The sequence below is a fragment of the Passer domesticus genome, chromosome 13 (genome assembly GCF_036417665.1).
Source record: "Passer domesticus isolate bPasDom1 chromosome 13, bPasDom1.hap1, whole genome shotgun sequence".
In the NCBI taxonomy this organism is placed as follows: Eukaryota; Metazoa; Chordata; class Aves; order Passeriformes; family Passeridae; genus Passer; species Passer domesticus.
The window spans coordinates 15,105,545-15,115,453 of record NC_087486.1 but is presented as its reverse complement, the minus strand read 5'-3'; the positions used below and the strand labels follow the sequence as shown (position 1 = coordinate 15,115,453).

At 50.9% G+C, this 9,909-nt stretch overlaps 1 long non-coding RNA gene across 2 annotated transcripts; it reads right to left on the bottom strand.

The window, feature by feature from the left end:
* Positions 1-626: 626 nt before the first annotated feature.
* LOC135280232 (uncharacterized) lies at positions 627-9,488 on the bottom strand. Of its 2 annotated transcripts, XR_010347251.1 has the most exons (3): positions 8,019-9,488; positions 4,765-7,907; positions 627-946 (listed from the first exon to the last, which is right to left on the bottom strand). It is a non-coding gene; the product is annotated as an uncharacterized LOC135280232 (long non-coding RNA). The 2 variants fall into 2 exon arrangements; XR_010347250.1 differs by having other exon boundaries at positions 4,765-9,488.
* Positions 9,489-9,909: the final 421 nt, after the last annotated feature.

Genomic DNA, 9,909 nt, shown 5'->3' with positions numbered 1-9,909 from the left:
GCTGCTGGTGCTGCCAGAGCCACCCTCCCCGGCTGGGTGAGGGTCACACCCGGGCACGGACCCCACGCCAGCCCCAGGCCAAGGCGGTGGCACAAGGCCACCCAAACCACCCCTCCCTCCCTTCCTTCCTCTCTCCTTCCTCCCTCCCACGGTCTGCTGGCTCCCCAGCTCGCAGCCCTTCCTCCCAACATCTGAGGGGCGCCGATGTGACATTAACCCTGTGCTCTCCACAGCCTCCCTGCTATGACAGCCCTCCCAGGGGGAAGAGTGCATGGCTGCTGCGTGGGGCTCAGCCTCTCCCACTGGGTGCAGCATTGAGGTGTCACCCCGGGCTGCTGGGACAGCTCTAGAGCCCCTCTGCTCCCTGCTGTCCGCTCCAGCAGCCCTCTCCTTGATGCTCTGATCCTGGGCTGGAAGCAGTGGAAAGGCTGCTCCCTGCACCTCGGAAGGAGGGTGCACCCTGTCAGCTCAGCTCTTTTGGGTGCCCTGCTCCACACAGGGATTTAAGGCCGTGGCTGGAGCCTTCAGCATTTCCACATTTAATGTTGTCCTTTGTGTTTCTCAGGCAGGAAGAGCCGTGTGTACAAATAATTAAAGGGAAGAATCGGAGTGATTAGGGCAGATGATTATTGTCAAATTATGATTTATCTCAGAGGGAAATTAGTATCTCCCCCTCCCCCAAAGGGCTCAGCCTAGCACGGTGAATGGGCACTGGTTTTTTGATTAATAGATGCCTTTAGAAGGTCACCTACATCCATTGCAGATTAACTCAGTGGGAAAAGTTCTTTCAGTAATTCAAGCTGTTGTTCTCACAAGCTGTCAGCTCGCTGCGAATCGGGAAGGTCCATCCGTTACAGGGCTGCTGGGTTGGAGGGGATCTTTCTTTCCTCTGGACACACAGCCGTGATATATGATGCACAGAGACATGGATGACCGAGAAAACGAGCTGTGGAAAGAAAACAAAAACAGCAGTAAAGGGAAGAGAGAGAGCTGAGAGAGCTGGCCCAGGCAGCCTGGGGCTGGGACTGGAGGGGCAGAGCTCAGCTTGAGGCTGAGCACTGGTCCCAGAGCTGCTCTGCTCGGTGTGGTGAAGGGCTGTACCACCCCATGAGCTCCTCCTGCTGCGGAGGCAGTAACTCCTCTCATGTTGGTTTCATCCAAGCCTGTATTTAGATGTGTCCATGGAGGTGCTGAGAAGGCTGGAGCCATGGTCCCATGGGATTTGACAGTGCACTTCTGGCAAAGATCCCACAGTGTCAAAGCTTGATTCTTCCACACCGTGCACCTCCCAGCTGGCTGAGGAGGAGTGACCACACCAGGGTCTAACAGCAGCTCAGGCATCTTCTCAGGGAAGGCAGCAACTGGAGATGGCAAAGTGGAAACATGGCCAGCGGGGCTGGGAGGAGGAGGAGCTGGGACTTACACCACTCCTGGACGCTGTTGGTTCAGCACCCATCCACAAACCTACAAGCAGTGCCCGAGATGCTCATAGTGGTACAAGCTGCTCTCCGTGTTGACCTTCTCCAGATGTTCTAATTCCTTTGAGCTTCATAACTCCTGTGCTTAACCAAGTCTGCAGAAGGGGCTTTTTCCCTCCTCATGTGTCCATCCTTGAGACACTCAGGAGACATCACTGAGGTGACATCCTGCACGGTGACTCTGTGCCATCAGGTTCTGAGCACCACCCAAGGCCCAGCATCTCCTGTTGTGTTGGGAATGATGTGATGGTGGTGCAGCTCCTGCCACGATGCTGTTTACAGGTACCCATTTTTAACTTGTGTGCATTTAAGACAAAAAGAGAGACAGGAGAATCCTGCAGGTATCCTGAATTTCAAGGTGGAAACTAAGAGATGAAGATGACTCTGTTCCTTGGTAAATAACCATGATGATTATATTTAGATTTCTTTTCACAAATTAATTATATTCAGCACAGTCATCAAAAATCCCCACTAACAAACGTTTCTTTTGCATCCATCTAGCCTTCATCATGAATCTATGTGCCAGGCATTAATATTTTCAGCCACAGATTGATTGACTAGAACATAGCTTGGTTTTCTCTAAACACAAGGGCTTCTCAACTGATTTATTGCTTACTGAAGTCTGCACATATTTATATGTGTACCATATTCCTTGTTATATATGTACCCCTCCTTTACCCAAGCTTTCTTTAGCACATCCATCATGATGGTGTCAATGGCTACTGTAGGTCTGGACATCTTGCTGCCAAATCTATAGCAGAGGCTTTGCTGGCCCAGTACAGGGTCAGTGTGGCTTTGATAAATGATTTTTAAGGCCAGAAGAAACAATTAGATCTTTTGAGTGGCATAGTCCAGAGGCTCTTATCCACTCACCCCTGCACAATGTCCAGTCATTTGAAGAGACCAAGGTTTCCCTTCCAGAAAAGCCTTCTGTTTTGGGGCATCATGAGATTGCTGGCTGGGCTGGTTTTAATGCAAGGCTTTGGATATTTGGAAGGTTTGGGGGCGTATATGAGAATCTTGCTTTGATATATTTTAGTTAGTTTGTGTCTTGCTGAGAAGAGCCTAAGCCTGTGGGCGACACTTTCCAAGGGCTTCAGGCTGGAGAGGAAATAAAAACATCTCCTGATGCAGTTTCTAAAGCTGTCCTCATCTACATTGGGAGGGATTGGCCACAGAGTGCATCTTCTCTGGAACCAAGAGGTGACTCTGGAGTTGCTCCCTGTTTCCATCACGCACTAAGGATGGGACACAACAAAGTGGAAGAGGAGAGAGCAGCAGGACAGCACTGAGGAGCAGTTTGCCCTGTATAGCCAGGCTCCTGGACTAGACCATCAATCACAGGGCTTAAGAAGGCCAAGGGCAGAGGCAGAGATAGAGATTCCTGCTTCCAGCAAACTCTGCAGTCTGATTTTGGCTTCCTGGGGAGTGGGTGCTGGTGAGCTGGTGAGAGGAGAGCCCAGAGAGCCGAGCCCCTGGTGGAGGGGCCCTGTCTGACACGGCCATGGCATCCTCAGGACATTGCATCTGCACCAGCAGGAAGAGGCAGCTGGAGAGGAGACCAGGTTGAGAATTTTGTTTTTCCCCCTTTAATGTCCTTTGATCCCCTGGTAGGCACTGGGGGACTGGTGGGTGCACTGCTGTGCCCAGCTCTGGTGGGGAGGCATCCGCTGGTGTGCACACAATTGCAGTGATCACTGGTGTGATTGACTGGATGTCTAATGGGTTGTTACAGCACTGCAGAGCCTGTCTTGCTCTACAGGTGAACTGTGAGGAGCTGGGGAGATCAAGCAACGCTCCTCTAAATTGGGCTGTGCATTGGGAGCAGCAAGAAGGATCTCAAAAGATACGCCACCCTACCCTTTGCAAAAGTTTCTTTTATCACCTTTCACAAGGGAGGCCACAAAAAAATTGAGGAGATGCCAGGAGTCAAAACGGAGTTTTCAGGTAGATTTATGGGGTTTTTTTCCTTCTTTAAAAGGCCTGAGTTGTTCAAGGCAAGTTTACTGCTCCTGCAGATTTTGTTAGTGCAGAGATGCTCAAATTCTGCTTTGCTGTGCTTAGCTTGGTGCAAGGAAACCAATGACTCAGGGCCTTTGCAGCCCTGTACATGAAGGTACAGGTGAGCTGTTCAAACTACAAATGTTCCTGAGCAGGCACACAAATCTGCTGTCCCAGATGTTTGATATGAACCTCAAACACTTACTGTCATTTCTAACATGCTCACATGTCCTACACAGACACATCCAGTCTGTGTCCTTGGCTGCAAAATCATCTCTCCTCTCAACAGGAGTATTGTCACCAGGTTCATGGTGGCAGTGGCTGTGCTAACCCTCAGCTCGATGTCCCAACAGGGCAAGGGGCAGGTGGCCTCAGCAGTGTGGACCTTTCCCTCCCTCCTCAGGTCTTCACACAAGTCCCACCACGCAAAGCCAGCCTGCGAGCCACAGGCTGGCACAGCCCTTGCCCCAGGTGACCAAGCCCACAATCCACGAGGGGTGAGGAAAGGCAGATCCCCCTCCCTTGTGATGGGAAGCACTTGGATGCCAGAAGACAGAGGAGTTTTGGCTGCAGGATCGCTTTGGAAGAGCAGACCCCAGAGTTGTCTCCAGCAGTGCGTGACTGAGGGCAGCTCTCCCCGGGGGAAGGCAGGAGGGAGGATGGAGGATCCTGTGCTGAGACTGGAAGCAGCCTGCCTCCGGCTGGTTCCTGGAGGGGCACGGAGAGCCATGCAGCTCCTGCTGTCAGTGCCATGTGTGGCAGGAGCGCGCTCGCCGTTGTTCTGGCTCCCGGAACAGCAGGCCTTTGATTCCCTCGGCAGAGCTCATCTGTGCTTCTCTCCGGCCTCCTCCTTTCTCCGTGCCAACCACGTGCCCCCAGCCCATGGGCTCTGCTGTCATTGTTGGCTGCTGGTTCCACTGGCCGCAGCTTATTGCATCTGTTTGGATTTGCTGGGCCTTGCACTCAGCCATCCGTTCAGTTTCATTGTGGCTTCCTCAGCGTCAGCTCCGCGTGGTCATCGGCGGCTCCTTTCTCCCAGGCCCTGCACCAGCTGCATATTAATGCTCCCCTCTCTCCCCTCCCCGTCTCTCGGCATGGCATTTGTGGTTTGCAAACTTTGTGGGAGCACTTTGTGATCAAACCTGGCTCTGCCCTGGGTGAAGGTGTGAGGAGGGCTTGGCCAGCTCTCACAGGGAGGCTGGGGTTACACCAGAGGCAAAGCTGCCCCTCTCCTGCAAATCTGTGCTGGGAAAGCCTTCCTCTGATTGCTTTGCCCATTCCTCACCATTGGCTACTGCCCGATGCTTTGTCCAGTCTACCTTCAGTATCCTGAGCAGTGGGGCTCTGGCACTTTCTCTGGCTGATCAGTGCTGTGCCAAGAAAATTCCAACTTCCTCATATGCTCCCTGAATGTGGAGTCATGGAGCCACAGAATCACAGAGTCATAGAATCACAGAATCATAGTCATAAAATCATAGACTCAGAGTCATAGAATCGTAGAATTATAGAACCATAGAGCCACTAAGGCTGGAAAAGACCTCCAAGATCATCAGTGATGCTAGGCGGTTCTGTTTCCCTGGTGCCCCTGTGCTACTGCCTAGTGCCAAACAGAATTTCACTTCGTACTGTGAGATGTTGCATTGAGAGAAAAAATAAAAATAAATGCTCATGCTCACAGTCCTGAGCAGGCTCCTTCCACCTGGCCTTGCGCTGCTCCTCTGGGCTACAGCACTTTGGAGACTGGGCTGTCTTGAATCATGAGCCTGCCCTGGCTCTGAAGCCTTGTGTTGCTTAATGACTGATGATAATGTCTCTGTATGTAGGCTTGTAGCCTGGCTATCCATCTTTAAATTTCAAAATCTTTCCTCCTCAGCCATTACCTCCACCCCCGTAATCATTCCTGTTGCTCTTCTCTGAATTCCACCTCATTTGTCCTTGTTTGAAGGTAGAGAACAATCAAACCAGCCAGCCTGGGAGCCTGGGTGGGGGCTGAGGCCCCAGAGGCGTCAGGACTGAGTTTTGAGAAGTGCTGAGGCCTCAGAAGGGTCTGGGATGAGGTCCAAGAGCAGTCCACCTTCACTCCTTGGCCCTGAGGTCAAGAAGGTTCATCAACAGCCCATCCAGCTGTGTCAACATCAGCTGACCTGAAAAAAAAAGGTATTTCTCCAAAGCTTTATGAGGACAGAACCTGTAGGCTGGAAATGATTCCAACATTTAAGCTGCCTGTGCCTGTATGTGCTCACCTCCCCCCAAAAAATCGTTGCACAGAAATGGCTCAGTGTTTTTAGCAAGGTCTGCCTGCCCACGGGAGCTCTGAGCAGAGGATGCTACACCTGAGCTCTGTGGAACAGATAATGGCACAGTCTGCCAGACTGGGACATGGAATAAAACATGGCAGGAGAGTCCGTCCCTTGGGAGGTCTCTGGTCCATCCTGCTGCTTGGAGCAGCGCTGTTGGCAGTCGGATGTGGCTTTGTTTGGCCAAGTCTTGAGAATCCCACACTCTGTGACCCATCCCAGGGCTGCACCACCCACTGGGGGAAGGTGTTTTTCCTAACACCCAACCTGAAGATTCCACCTGCAGCCCTCACCTCTCGTTATCCCTTCCACCACTGCTGAGACCTCACAGGTGAATGGCACTGGGCTGTGCTCTGGAGTGATAACTTCCTGTTTAAGGTGAAAGAAAGCCAGGCTGACCCCCCAGTGTGTAAAAAAGGCCTCCTCCCTCCATATCCAACTCACCATCGTCCGTCGGACCGGCTGCTGCTGCCGTCGCTGCTCCAGACCATGGCATTGCTCCTGGGCAAAGATGGGCCTGGCAGCTCTGCTAACCCCCAATTTCTTCTGCCTGGAGTAAGACTGGCACTTTTTCATCCTAGCAGGAGAACCGTGGTATCCAAATTAAGCACAAGCTGTAGTGTTTGAAGTCTGAGCAATGAGCTTTCCTTGGCAATGGGTGGGTTTCTGTCATGGGGGTAGGGAATTCCTCGTCTGCCCTTGATTTCACTCCCAAGAAATTTCTGTTCCGTGTCCTCACCTATGTTCATTTGATGGGCTCCAGTGGGATAAGCGGATCACAATTAAGGCCACAGTAAGGGGAGCTGGCCAAAATATTTGATAGGAACTTACTTAAATGGAAAGATTGCCCCTTTTTAAAAAATTAGTGGAGTTGGCATTAATTCAATTTGACATTTGCCATATTCTGCAGAATTATGAGCATTCACTTTTTTCAGAAGCTGTATTTAAACAGAATGCTTTTGGTTGATGACAAATTTTGAACACTTTTGGAGAAGGTTTCAGTAAAAATAGACAATATGTTAGCAAACAAAAATCAGGGAGTTTGTAATTTCCAGGGAGACCTCGGGTGGGTTCACAGGCAACCATTCTAACTATTTTTCAATTCAGGAAAGCTGATTTGAAGAAACTATCAAACTCCTTGTGACCATTATTGTTCAGACAAAGAGGAATGGCTTCAAGCTGAGAGTAGGTTCAAATTACATATTAGGAAGAAATTTTTCCCTGTGAAGGTGGTGAGGTCCTGGCTGGCACAGGCTGCCCAGAGAAATTGTGGCTTCCCCATCCCTGGAAGTGTCCAAGCCCAGGCTGGACAGAGTTTGGAGCAATCTGGGATAGTGGAAGGTGTCCCTGCCCATGGCAGGGGTGAAATGAGATGAACTTTAAGGTCCCTTCCAACACAAACCATTCTGTGATTCCATCATTCTCTGATTACTCAGATACTTTCAACCCAGTACCTCTGGACAGAGATGATCTTGTTCCTGCACAAAGCAGCTCCTGGCCAGCTCTTGCCATGGGCACGGAGGCCCAGCAGGATGGGGAATGTTGATGTGTTGTGCTGTAAGCAGAGGGCACAGGTCTGGAGTCACTTCTTTGGTCTGTACATGCACACCTGGCCCCAGAGTGTGGGGGCCTCCTCCATGTCCTGAAGACAGGACTTCTGCCATCTCCAGCCCCAGGAAGTGGGATGTCTTCATCTCCCAATTAAAAAAAAAACAATTAGCTTTATCTACCAATGCAAAACCTCCTGACTTTAGTCCCAGCAGCATCAAAACTCTTCCAGCTGCAGGTAACTTGGAGATCTTGCTTAGCAGCTGCACTTTGTTTGGACAATTTCTTCCCCTATAGAGGCAACCTGGACAGGGCTCAAGTGGCACTGCCATATGGTCAGGGCCTGCCAGGAACAATCTGATTACTGTGCCTGTTGCAGCCTCTGCCCCTCAGTATTTGAGCAATGTGTGCAGTCAGAACAAAGCTCCCAGCTGCCTGAGTGGTGGGGCTGTCAGTGCAGGCTTTTCTCTGAGAGCTTCCTAAAGAGCTCATTAAATCCCTTCTCTGTGGACACGGTGATGGGGACACACTCAGAGTGACACCTTTAGCAACACCTTCCTTCCCTTCCTTGTGTGCTGTGGTCCTGTGGAGGAGAGAAGCTGATCAGTGACAAGTTTAAAAAAGAGCCATGGCCACAAGTTGGGCTTGAGAAATTCCGGTTAAAACATAATTTTTTCTATATGGGGTTTCTTACCTGGACAGGTCACCAGAGAAGTGGGGCTCTCAAGAAGCAGTTAGGACAAACCACAGCTGAGCTGACATAGCTCTGGCCAGCTCTGACCAGACTGGACTAGAAATCTTCAGAGGTCACTCCCCATCAACATTTCCTTGTGTTTTTGATGGATGTGGATGGAGAAGCCATTGGTTTCCCTTTTGTTCAGTAACAAATCTTGGGTGCATTCTTTTCCTTTATTGTCTCCTTGCCTTGGTCCTCTATTGGATTTCAGCCCCTTTAGAGACCTCATTTGTGCAAAATGTAGAAATTACATATGTAGATCACAGGGTAACTGATTTAGGCATGCTCTCAGTCAGCTTGAAAGTGTGTGAGAATCTCCCATACTGGGCCCAAAAATGTGCTGGTCCTCAACTCACACCAGACTTGACATGGAAACTTGTCATAGGTGAAACCCTTTGAGAAGCTGTAAGATCCTGGATTTGCTCAGCAGATGCTCTTTTCCCCTTCCCTCTTGAGTGAAGAATGGCCAAACAGCTGGGTCAGGGACAGACATGGCATGGGGCAAAGGGGGACTGCCCCATGCTCCACAAAACCATGAGTTATCCCAGCTGGTTTCTCACACCCCAGAGCTCCTTACCTGAATCACAGCTTGGAGTCTGAGCTCTGCTTACAGCCAGACACTGAGCTGTCCAATTTCTTCTGCTGGGACAAACTGGTCTCTGAGGAGAGATCCCCTTCCTTACTGAGGAGATCAGATCACTTAGCCAAAAACTGGAGTCACTTAGCTGCTTAGTGCTATCACTTAGATAACAAACTTAATTTTGTTAACTCAGAAGGGAGATCCACATGGTCAGGGCAGCAGAACAAGACTCCCCAGCTGTTGGGTAGGACCAGGGTGGGATCCCTGTTTTACCATGCTGTTTTCTGCTGGAGGATGGTGGATACTTACTCCTCCCAGCTTCCCTGGGAGCTCTGAGCTCTCATCAAAGGCCAGTGATCATGCACAGCTTTCCAAATCCACCTTCTGCCCACCAGTGCCTCTGTGCTGTCCCGCCTCCTCTGCTGACAGTTCAAGGACTCCTCCTGCTCCCCGCAGACTTGTGTGTCTTTCTGGAGACCTCTTCAGCAAGACATGTCAGTGCTGAGGTCCAGCTTTCCACAGGGGATAGCAGGAGATAAGAGAATGCAGTGACTGCTGTACATCCCCCTCATTGATATGCAGCACATCCTGACCCTCTGTGCTCAGAGTTTGATTTGCTGAGATGCTGTAAAAAAATATTGTGAGAAAAGTCCAGCTCCTGTCTGGAGAGCGACCGTGTAAAAATGGCACCTCTTTACTCAACCCACCAGCTCCCCTGTGCATCAGCCTGAGCTGATGTGGTAATGACAGGAAAAAAACCGTGCTGCCTGCCATGACTCACAGCTCTGCAGAGCTGGGCTGGCTACAGAGGAGGGAGCTAGCAGGATGCATTTTCTGCGGAATCGTCAAAAAGTGCATCCTACCCTTAACACACGTGCAGAGCCTGGCACAGGCCATGGAGCAGCCGTGCTCCAGTGGGCACAGAAGAGAGACTGGCTCTCTTCCCTCTTACACCCATCTTTTCTGTCTTGGAAGTGGAGGAATGGTGGCAGGGGTGGGAAGCGAGGACTAGAAATCCTCACTTCCCATCCAGTGAGGACATGGGCTGGGACACCCTGGCAAGGATTGGCCCTGCCTGGATAACAAAGGCAGGGTCTGCTCCCCAGCAGGTCCCACACTGCTGTAGAGAAAGAGGAAGGTTTTTCAGGCCTGGAGCTGCACACAGCCTGGCCCTTCCTTTGTGCAGCCATGCAGCCACGAAAGGCTCTCTCTGTGCTTCACTTTCTCTTGTATGGCCAGTAAGGGATAATCAGCATGGATTGGTCTCGC